Source organism: Rhinichthys klamathensis, unplaced genomic scaffold, assembly GCF_029890125.1.
Source record: "Rhinichthys klamathensis goyatoka isolate OS25496 unplaced genomic scaffold, OSU_Roscu_1.1 h1tg000760l_1, whole genome shotgun sequence".
NCBI lineage: Eukaryota > Metazoa > Chordata > Actinopteri > Cypriniformes > Leuciscidae > Rhinichthys > Rhinichthys klamathensis.
In genome coordinates this window covers 114697-127018 of record NW_026607164.1, presented here as the reverse complement: position 1 = coordinate 127018, position 12322 = coordinate 114697, and the positions used below count along the sequence as shown (strand labels likewise).

Sequence of the window (12322 nt, the reverse complement as noted above, 5' to 3'; positions counted from 1 at the left end):
GATGTGGTAATGTAGGAGAGACATGCTCTTTTGTTTGGAACTTATTTATTCTATGTTTTTGATGAGCGTAGGTAGGTAAGCTTTATTGTAGTTCATTTCCGCGGTTGCGAAAAAAATTAAACGTTGTCTGTTGATATATCGAAATCGTCTTCCATTGCGATTTCCTGTATATCTAAATATGTTTAGATCTTCACAGTGAAAGGTAACACTTCCGAAATCTCTGTGTAAACAATGAGTGACGTACACGCGCGAGAGATCACTTCCGGCGCTTGCGCAGACCGAAGCGCCCGCGCCCTCAGATCACTTGGACGTGGCTGTGTTTACAAGAGGTAAAAACGATATAAATACTGTTCGTTTTCTCACACAAACCGCTCGTTTCGTGTCTTAGGCCATCAATGTGTACTTACATTTACGAGTCATTAAATCATGTTTAATTTGGACTTCTCTGTGCGTGCTCTTTGAGGTGGTGACCATAGACCTGCATTATATGACTGACAGACAAGAACGGTTTGACCTAAAAATAACAAAATTGAAACTACTGCGGAAACAAAGACACATCTTGGATGCCCTTGAGGTAAGCTAAAAACATATCAAAAATGTATTTCAAAGTGATCTATCCCTTTAATACCAGGTGTAAACAGGACCCACCCAAAATGCACTGCTTTGGCTAAAATCGTTCCTAGTTCCTGTGGTGCATACTTCTGCCAATAGTAATAGGAACTATGGAAACGTTCCTCCGGTGCGAAAGCCCCTCATGTTGAGTGCTTCATTATTGCAACCTGCCTGTGACGGTCGGTTGTCATATCACTGGCTATTATGATGTTAGCACTTACTGTGTGCTGTCTAACGCCTATTATACATTAACATTCAGACAAGGGCACAGATAGACCCAGGCACCCAGAGCAGACAGTAAAACACACACATACAAACACACCGCAATCTGAACAAACACCCTGATTGGACAGAGACGTGAAGAGAGAGAAAAATCAAGAAAAGGGGGTATTAAAGGGTGTACAATATCTTGATATTATGGTGTCCATCAGACTGATGTGACCAGATTAGCATCAACACTCAAAATATATCCGTTTCCCAGAATTCACAGTTGTAGCCAGGACCCACTTGCCATAAGAGCAGCCATTTGGCTTAATAGTCTCATTCTGTCTGTGTGTGTGTGTGTGTGTGTTAACAAAACAGGAAGGAAATGATGTAATAGCCCACTCAATTCATTTCATCCCGCTGCTCTGATGGTGAATGCATGGCATGAATTCCATTCGAGGATAGACTAGCAACAAACGCTTCTATTTATATCCCTGAAATTTGACGGAATATGATTACAGATATAAAGTGTCTGTGTGTGTGTGTGTGTCTCCGTGTCTTACATAATAAATATACTAATCTAGCTGAGCGTCATCGTGCAATGCGGATTTACTCAAATCCCCTGAACAGCAGGAAGAGGAAATCAGGCCATAGATGAGCAGTGACCTTGCTGCGCTGGTCACGTGATGCATGCCGGTGACTAAACAGAATATCAATGCAGATCGATGCATTTAAGAGATATCTCTATCGATACTTCAGCGACACCTATGTGTTCAACCTGCAACGATTTCCATTAGATGGATGGATAGAATTAACAAACAGCAGATGATGAATTAATCACTCCATTTTAAACAGATTTCTAAACAAAAAAAAACAAGAAAGGTCATCTAACACCATCACCAACTGAGTTTATATTTCTAGATGCTTCTTATTAACACTGAATGAGTTTAACAGCGTCATGCCCTGGAAACCTGGGATCTGCTCCGGCTGCTTGTATTGTGGGCTTATCCGTCCCATCAAACACACTCTGGGAGCTGACAAATCTGACACAATAAACTTGGAGTTAAAGGTGAAGTGTGTATTTTTGTATGTCAAAATACTTCTATTCCAATGCAGAAACAGCTAAAAGTAAGCAATTTGTAGGTTGACTATGGGAGGGATATTTGGAAAATCTGCAGCACATTTATAAATATATATTAGAGATGAAACAGTAACCGGTTTGGTGATAAAGTATGATAAAATTCATTCATTTCATTTTTTAATTATCATTAAAGGCCCACTGAAGTGCCTTGAAACACGCAGCATTATTCAATGTGTTGACGTAATTTCCACTGAAACAAGAAGATGATGATGATGATGATGATGAATTTTATTTATAATGCACTATACATTTGACATCAAATCTCATAGTGCTTACAAGAAAAAAATAAAATTAAAATAAAATAAAATAACAAAACAATAAGATAAAAATCAATACGCAGACACTTAAAAAAAAGACAGGGCGGGACATATCGAACAGCCCCTCCCCCTTTTAATAATAGCCAATAGCGTTTCGTTTATATCAGCGCGGCCAGAGCCGTTGAGCTCGATAAAGCCGCATTTGACAACTTTTGACAGCCACAGTCTAATAGATTCTCCTTTTAGATTTAACATGAAACTATTACTAAAGCAAAACAGTGAACAGTCATGCTTGTGTAGTTTGAAAAGTGTGTAATTTATGTTGGCGCATGGCACCAAGTGGTGTCATCTCTTCACCACTTATTCTCTCCTCCTAAATGGTGCAAAAAATCGTACCGACCCCAAACTTCTTATATAACAGAATTCTGCATGGAAACGTCTTTGGAAATGTATCATTTTGGAGAGCTGCTACACCTTTAAGTCTTGCATCCCAACAGGTGCCTCACACACCGAGGGATGTGAATGCGAGTGTGTGTAAGTCTATGTGTGTGTCCATTCATGTCTTTAATCCCCTTGGCCCTCTTCACTGGTCTGTTTTATAACACAGATGCGTGAGTATACTTCACACACCATGATAGCCGTGTGTGTGAATGCGATTCTTTTGAGCATTTGACCTTCCTCTAACCTTAAAACAAGAGCCTATGAGAGAGAGAGATAAGTGGGGTGCTGTGAACAAAGAGACAGGAGGACCATCACACCCTAGTGAGGACACAGATCTCATTAAAATGGCTGCCGAGTGGTGACATGATGGCCAGCATTGACTTAAAGCTCTGAGATGCATGACCAGAGAGAATCCAGGATGTGAGGGAATCCTGCTTTTATCTCGTTCTCTTTCTCCCTCGATCTCTATCCCTTACATCCCAACATCACACGGCTCTAATCCAAGACCACTAAACACCTGGATGGGTTCTGTAGACGTAAGCCCCCCTTCCTACACACAACAGAAGCAGATAGAAATGACATGAACCAGGAGAAGCCATCAGATCTGACCTTTTGACAGCCCTACCTTTTATCCCTCAGCTTAATTCAACCATGACAATACAACACACACAACACACTCTCACACATACATCACAGCCTCGTTCGAGCATGAACGAATCCGAGGAGCTGCTCTGAATGAACAGATTCCGAACGAATGCTGAGGTAAATACGGCATATTCAGTCCTAGTATTCAAACACAGAAATCAGTAACTATCAAGTGAACACATGGAGATTCAAGAGCCTGGTGTCCAACTCCCTATCTGGCTCAGTTCAGCCCATCTGTTACAGGGTACCAGACCAGCACACGCACACACACACACTTCTGAGCGCATCTACACCCATATGTTTGGTCTCTCCATCTTGTGAGATCACAGAGTCTACACTCCAGCAAGGCATCACACACATAAAACACATGCACACATGCTCGTATATCCTCCAACAATGTGGCCTCCTGCCTCCCTGTCTTTAATCAGTTCATTGAAATCAATTAGTGCTCATTGATCCGCTGCTTCTGCATGAATAAACAAGACATGCTGTCTGGTGCTGCTGCTGCTAACACACACACACACAGACACACAGCAAAAAGCTGAAATGGCACGTCTACATATTGCATCCAGAATACATTCTTGAGAATTGTGTGCTTTCAATTAGTTTTGGGAACAACTTTTATGTTCCAACATGGTAATGAGGATAAAGAAATGGTTTACAGAGTCTGGTGTGGAAGAACATGTAGAGTTAATATCAACAAAATTATTGACAAAAAAATGTTCTTGACGTAGTTGACAATGAAGACGATGAGACATTGTGACCATAATTAATCAGCTTCAATTAAAACATATGCTACTGTTGACAAAATTCTGACAGGAAATAAAAATTATATTAATTGATAATAACAATCCACTCAATGTTTTTTGAAAATTATACATGAGATTTAATCAAAAGTACAACATACCGTAAATGTAATATTATACCTTATCTGCATTACGTGACACAAAAGAACAAGGGATCTTTAAAGGAGTCATGAAATGGATTTTGTTTCCCATTTTAACATGTTCCTTGAGGTTTACTTTTTTTGCACAAAAAAAACCCCAAAAACAAATGTGCAGAAAACCGATTATTTTCGACCCTCATTCTGAGCCTCTGTCTGAAATGTTCAGTTTTTAAGTGGGGCTCCTTTAAGGCTCGTCAGTAAACGGACAGTTATTGGCTAAGGTCACTGCATAGGAAACAGTATCAACGCCCTTTAAATGTTTTTGAAAAACATTAACCATATAAAACCGAACAAACATATAATCCTCTGACGTGTTCCGGGACGCCATTATAATAAACATCCACTTGTTTCTGAAACTGAGTTCCTTCTGAAGTTTGTACAGAGACACAGATGAGCTGTTTAAACTGGACGAGACAAAACGTTCTTTCACTCGTCCATTAGTCCTGTTGTGGAGAGACTCAAGTGTCAGAAACTGAACACACACCTGTAAACTGTATCAGTGTAGACAGCGTCAGTGATTATAATGGGTTTTATGTTTTAAACATCCAGTGAAGGAAAATGTCAGTCGTTAAGCGACTGAGCGCCAGTGGGCGGAGCCTATGAGGAGATGATGTAGAACTATTCGTCAATGTCTTGTTCTGGAGCCAGTCATATGCAAATTAATTTGCCCGTGTGACGTCACAAATCCCTCAATATCAAAACGAGACGTTTGATTAAATAATGTCAATGTCTTTATAATGAGAAGGAAGTTTTAAACTATGAAACTTGCAGATGTTTTTATACAAAGACCTCTTATATGTCAAAAGATCAGGGTAAATTTGATTTATGACCCTTTTAACATGTTGAAGTTACATGTCAGTCAGAATGTGTGAGCCACTTTGTGAATTTAAACAAGCTTAAACATGTTGTTTTTGTTAAATGTTGATACGTTTACATTCTGAGAAGAAATAAAGATGAGAATAAATTATATAAAGATGAGAATGAAAATGTGCACCATGAAAATAAATAAAATTATATAAAATTAATACATTTCTTTGAAATAAAATGTTATAATTAGATGCCATTTGAGTGCAGAAAATGAGTAAACTGACTAAAGTTAAAGGATATTTTGGCCAAAACTTAAACCCCTACTGAAGAACTTTAGATGATATGCAAGAAACCCTTGCCCAACATCAGTGAGGCTATGAATGGGAGCAAATCTCCACATCCATGTTTCAACATCTAGTGGAAAGTCTTACAAAAAGTTATAGCAACAATGTAATGGTTATGACATTATATCAATGAACACAAATGGGTGTTGTTTCGGTGCTACACACAGTTTAAAGTATACGGTTTTGCAGCAAGTGGAAAAATGAACATCTATAGTAACCAATCAGTCCAACACAAGGACAGTCACACAGTTGCTCCCATCCATTACGCTGCTCCCAAATGACACAGTGAGCTCCATATCTGCTATTTGGGCCAGAGAGAGAGAGAGAGAGATGGAGAGAGAGAGAGAGAGATCAGCATTCCCTGCTCACAGAACAGAGCGCTTCTGTCTCTTCTCAATTCTGCTATCCACTAGGTTTGGAATGGCCATACTAGGATAGCATATAAATGTGGCCCATTCTTTCAGACTATGAGTGTGTGTGTGTGTGTGTGTGTGTGTGTGTGTGTGTGTGTGGTAACTGCTGCTCTTGCTTCGACCTCTCCTCCCATCAGATGTTCGGCACATCAGTGAAGCAGCGATTACTTGTCTTTGATATACGGTGATAGGTTTATGTTCCTGTGTGTATGTGTGCGTGTGTGTGTGTGTGTGTGTGTGTTGCAGGAGGACAGAGAAGGATGCTGGGGGCCGGAGTGATTCTTTGATAATCTCATTTTCATGCTTTATGACGTCAAAGCCCTTTCAAATATAAGAAAATAAATTAGACAATATATTTTTGATATTTCAAATGCAGGGGAGACTGGGCAGTGTTGTTTGTAACACCATCAATTTAACAAATTATTATTGGACTAGAATAGATGGGATGACATTCACTACACATGATCACACGTAAAATATTTATGTCTCTGTGTACACATATAAAGGACCAATTTTGAGGTATAAGAAAATACAAAATTCACACATAAAAAATGGATTTGTTATATTGTTAATGAACAAGCATTTCATATATAAACATGTTATCTGTGTTTTGTATGTATAATATACATACACATATATGTATATATATCAGGGTGAACTGTACTTTACTGGGCCCAAAAAGATGACACTGTCAGCTTATATTTTTTTATACTTTTCTGAATTTGGCTCCGATTACAGCTTGCTGCTTTTAATCTGATGATGGCTTGAACATGTATATATAATATATAAACAGTAGCCTATATTTGATCACAAATCCATGGCAAAAAAGTCATGTTTTCTGCTGGTGTTACAACTCAATGGGGTTGGTATACTCTTTGCAATTGACATTCATTATTTTACAATTCCTATGCTAGTTTAAGTTTGGGAATATCAAGGTTTGAGACATAATGCTAAAAAAAAATGTGTGACAACTGTGTCTGGTTTCTAACAGAACTAGGGGGAATGGGGATAGGCATAGAAATGAATGTGCTTTGGCCAATAAGGAAAGAAAACATTAAAGCATGATTAATGCGTATATCAAAATGGGTCAATATGCACGTTTTTTCCCGACACACACAATCATACACGCGACAGCACCATCCGCGCGTGCCCGTTTTGCCCCAATTGAAACGCGCGGGGATGAAGCATTTCGGAAAAGGGTTCAGAACAGGTTGCAGCACCACACAGTTTAAACAGCAAAACACGGTCATTTAATTCCCTTTATACCAACAACATTTTATGCACTATTCCAACTGACCCTGCTGACTATAAATCAGCCTAGTTGTTAATAAATTAACCATAGAAATACATTTACCTGTCTGGGAATGAGCCGTAGGCAGAAATCCGAGGTCTTTGTATTGAAGATCTATGGGTATTTCCCTGTGTTGTCAGTCGTTGGTCAGCGCAATTCCATCAGCCTGAGCTCGGAATAAACCACAAGATTCTCCGTTGTCCGAGAACAGCAGCAAATGTTTCACGGTTTCTCCCGACAACACCCCGACATAACACACATTCACAGAAAACGATTTCAAAAGTGAAGAATCGTGCACGCGCGTCGCTCCATCAACGGAACGTCTACGTAAATGAAGTCTAGTTGGATTTGTCCGTTGAAAAGCTTGTTTAAAAAACGTCAGTCAGCTTCTCCCTTAATAGCGTATATGGAGAAAAAACACACAAAATAAACACGAATTCACTTCTGTGACCTGTTTTCCCCTCTATGTGTCTAAACAAGACTCTCTTTCGTGATATTTGACGGTTTTACGGCTACAAACGCCGATTTAACTCGCTGACTTTGGCAGCGAAGTCTCGAGTTTAATCTATCGGTCTCTCGAGCGTCTGATTCCGGCTACTGAAGGCGGTCATGATGCTCACCGGCTCCGCTGTCGTTTTCCCGTGATTCCGGGAGCGTGTGCAACGGGAGAGATGAGATGCTGTGAGGTTTTTGATTGCCCGTCTCTCTCTCTCTAGCGCTCTCTCTCTTGTGCGCGTTCACGCTCTCTGTGACGCTCTGTATCCAAGCTGGCCTGTCGCTGTGACAACGCGCGCATCCACACACACCACTCTCAGCATCCCTGCTGCATTCCTATGCGTTACATACAGCGCTGATGAACACACACACCACCACTGTAGTGGTGCTGCCAAAAACCAGGGCTGAATGTTATATGTGATATGATACGTTTGATTTCTCTCCTTTCTCGCGCACGAGGTCATCCTCGGTTCTGCATCAGAATGACGTCAGGGCATTTTAAAGAGACAGAACCCCCTCTTGTTCACCATGATGACCCGATGTCAACCGCTGGATGATGGGGATCTTCTTTTACATTTTTGTTGGGCTAAGGCTTATCGGTTTGTTGTGCATCTTTGCTAAACGGTGCCATTTGAGCCTAAACATTCAGGAACTAAAAAATAAATAGGCCTAACTATTGGAAAAAATACTATTTTTAATGTTTTTGAAGTCTCTTATGCTCATCAAGCCTCATTTAGTTGATCAAAAATACAGTAAAACAGATTTTTGGTTTTCTATTTTAATATACTTTAAAATATAATTTATTCCTGTGATGAAAGCTGAATTTTCAGCATCATCTTCAGTGCCACTGTCACATGATCCACACATATATTTGCAGTGATATTATATTCTAAAATTATTCCCAATCTATTCTTTAAATAACATTTTCTCAGAAAATATATAAAAAAACAAAACAAAAGGAAATTAGATAAAAGCAAAACTAGGGAAGAAATTAAATGTACACAAATTCTATAATCCATTAAAAATGTAATAGTGACGAATGGGGACATGAAAATTGCCAGATATTATGGTTAAGAACAAATTATTTTACAATATTCCACTACTCAACAGTCTGAATCAGTTGTAATAGCATCAGTTTGATATTATTGATTTAATAACTTTAAATCACTGATTTTGCTCCAAGTTGCACAAACTGCAGTATAATCTATACACTCACGAAACAAGGCAAATAAACACAAGCGAGCAAAAATCCCAGCACTTTTGTGGCAATAACCATTTTCTAATTCTGCTCTACAGAACGATGCGAGTCCATGGGCTTCAGTGAGACGCAGCTGAAACACATCCAGTTAGTAATACTGAAATAGATCTCGTTTTATCCAGTCTCCAGACAACACTGAGGAACTCCAGGAGATCTTAAACTCATGCAGACCGGACTCACCTTAACTTGAACTGAAGCTGAAGGCAGCAGGTGTGTCTAAATCTGTGAAAGCAGCGGAAACATCTGCTCTGGGCAGAGGAGGATTCATTCACAGCAGGGGGGAGACACTTTACTGGCCTGACTTGCAACAGTTTCCCACCTTACAAGGCCATACACACTAGAAAACAACAGAGGCAGTTCCCAATCATTTATCTACAATCTCACAGTCAGAGTCAGCATGGCTTTACTGGAATGACTGTATAAAACGATAATACTGGCAAACTATTTAAAGTCGCAGTGAAATCAAAATTGACAATATTATTATTTTTTAAAATGCGCTCGTAATCTTTAATCAAAATAACTTCCCCTCCCTCTTGCAGCGACTTCTCTTCTCTGATGATGTGTTTACTGGCGCGAGGGCGGGGCGACCTGTCACTCACATGAGATCAACCAATAGCAAACCACAACCACCCAATCAATTCCCCATGGACAAAATCAAGTCCCGCCCGACTTTTTTCTTGTTTGAGAAGCCGTTTCACTCGGATATACTGTACGTCACAATAGTGAAGAAAAGACTATTGCAACCTTTGTTTCATGGCGACTTTAAAGCTGTGTAGGAATTTCTCCCACCTACACTCTAAAAAATTCTGGGTTGTTTTAACCCAATTTTGGGTAAAATATGGACAAACCCCAACTTTGGGTAAAAAAAAATGTTAACCCAATTACTGGGTTTTTCAACATTTGATCCAAGTTTGGGTTGAAATAACCCAGCATTTTTTAGAGTGTATAGAAGTGAAATTATATATGACTACCAACTGAATATTACTTTCCCATTTCAAGGGCGTTTTAACTCCTACGGTGGCCGTATTATTCCAAGATTAACATGGCTTCCAGTTCGACTTCGTCCATGAGTGTTCACTGACGCGAGGAGAAGTATCCTATAGACGTCATTCTAGCGTTATGCACGACCATGCTATAGTTAGCCAAGCAACTATAAAACTTTGAATTTACACAAATAGGCTGAATTACCTGTCGAGAAGAATGCAGGCACCTTCAGTGTCCCTTTTAAAATCCTTGCTCCTCATGAGCTCTTTCCATCTTGGAATAGCCACTCCAATATTGACTTTGGTCTTGTTGATTTGCCTGTCGCGTTGCCGTTTTGTTTCTCTCTTTCCAGTGTTGTGCCTGAACGCGTTCAATGAACGATAGTTCATGAACTCGTTCATATTTTGGGCGAACGTGAACTGAGCGTACTGATTTACTGCCTGATAAACGTTACTGTGAATGCGTTCATTCTGGTGTCTGTGAACGTACGCTATCTCAGTTTAACTTCGTTCAATAGGGTGCCAGATTTCTATAGAGCCTTCCAGGCGAAAACCCGGCTAAAACACACGGAAACAGGCCTTAAAGGAGAACTCCGGTCAATTTTAACATTGAGCTCATTTTTTTGTACATTTGGAGTGCTGTCAGTACAGACAAAAACGACAAAAATCGGTGTTGCCTACACCGTGTTATCCTCTTTTTAAAATTCGCACCCTGTTGACTTCAATGGGGCAAGTTCTAAACCTGCTTTTAGCCTCTTAACATCCTTGATTTGTCATTACAAGTGCACAGCCATGTGAGTGGTGTTATTAAGAGTGACCACGGTCAATCTGACTGCAATAGATGTGAAAGATATTAATAAAAATGATGTTTATTCAGCCAGCTCACATACCTGTATTTACTTCCTGGTTTCGTTCGAAGTCCACAGTAGTCGATTGTCGAGTTCGCGCGCGCGATCGTTAGTTATATTACTTACCAATGATCGCGCGCGCGAACTCGACAATCGACTACTGTGGACTTCGAACGAATTTTAAAAAGAGGATAACACGGTGTAGGCAACACCGATTTTTGTCGTTTTTGTACTGACAGCACTCCAAATGTACAAAAAAATGAGCTCAATGTTAAAATTGACCGGAGTTCTCCTTTAATATGTAGCGAAAAAAACACCCAATCTGGCAACACCAGCCACCAGTGATTATTTAAACAAGTTTTCTGACAAGGTCGGTGAGGATATGAAAAATCTTACATTTCTGTGCAAACTTTGCCCGTCGATAAAATAATTGCTGTCTATGGTTGTATATGGGCTGTGGCAATAATAAAAAAAAGCTCGCAGCAACATATGGAAAAAAAAACTATGAACTAGTTCATTTTTTGAAGTATGAACTATGACCTAGTTCATTTTAAAATTTGTGAACTGAACTTTGAACTAGTTCATGTAGAAAATGAACTTTCCCAACACTGTCTCTTTCGCTTCCTTGGCGACTCTGTTACATGTCCTCGAGAATATGTGTGATCCTCCATCTTCAACAGGCTTTCTAATCTGCCGGGAGTCGCGAGTAATCTCCCCCTCCCATTCGTCACGGTGCAACTGAGTGTAAAAACGCGAAAGGCGAAGCTTGAATTTACAGGTATGTCCCTCTTTGGCTAATGTATTTTCAAGATGGAGGCACAACATGGCTACCGCCATTAGAGCAACTCGCTCGTTTGTATTTTAAATGGCAGATTCTACGCTTACGAGAATACTTGATTACTTGGAAGTAATTACACAGTGTAGCTTTAAAGGAACAACAGCATTTCTGGCATAAGATTAGAACAAAACAAATAATAATTCCACTCATCCCTCTTATTCCCTCAAGTCCCCCTGTGGTGAAAATCAAGCTTTTAATGTTGTTTATGTGTCTATGTAATGTTTTTAATATGATTTAAGACAAACCATGTTAAAATTCGAAAGTCAACACCATTGCTGAGTATTTTCTCTTTAAAACTCCAAAGACAGTCTCAAAAACACGGTTTGAAATCGCTGGTGTTTCTGACGTCACACACTACCTTGTGACCAATCAGATCAATGTGCCGGTGAGCTTTAGCATATCATTAACTATGATCGCTCTGAAGCAGTGGAGTCTCAAGAGAAGACAGCTTATCCCAGTATATTTTTCTGTTGATATGAAAAATATCAATATAGATTATCAATTGCTAGATTTAGCAATATAGCGGGTGTATGATGCATATTACGATGTTATGATGAACTATAAGCCTTTCTCCACTGACGTTCTGAGTTGTTCAAAGCGTTTCTGATGATTGTTAGAAGCCAGCCGTCTGACTCTGAGATGGCGAACGGGAACATGGTGTGTGAAACATTAGCAACACATTATTAGCTGTTTGATAACGTCAAGCAAAAGGCTAATCATATTAATTACCGTTATGTGTCCGACGTTGTACAGATCGACACCATTGCGCAGCGTTTACCGTAAGTGGACTGAGCGAGGG

General features: G+C 39.7%; 1 protein-coding gene across 2 annotated transcripts in view; it reads right to left on the bottom strand.

Moving 5' to 3' along the window:
- Positions 1-7479, bottom strand: part of nlgn2a (neuroligin 2a) — a 229095-nt gene extending 221616 nt beyond the window's left edge. For both annotated transcript variants that reach the window (XM_056242851.1, XM_056242852.1), the window contains exon 1: positions 7165-7479. The gene's annotated coding sequence lies outside the window, so the exon portion shown is untranslated. The remainder of the gene's footprint in view (positions 1-7164) is intronic.
- Positions 7480-12322: the final 4843 nt, after the last annotated feature.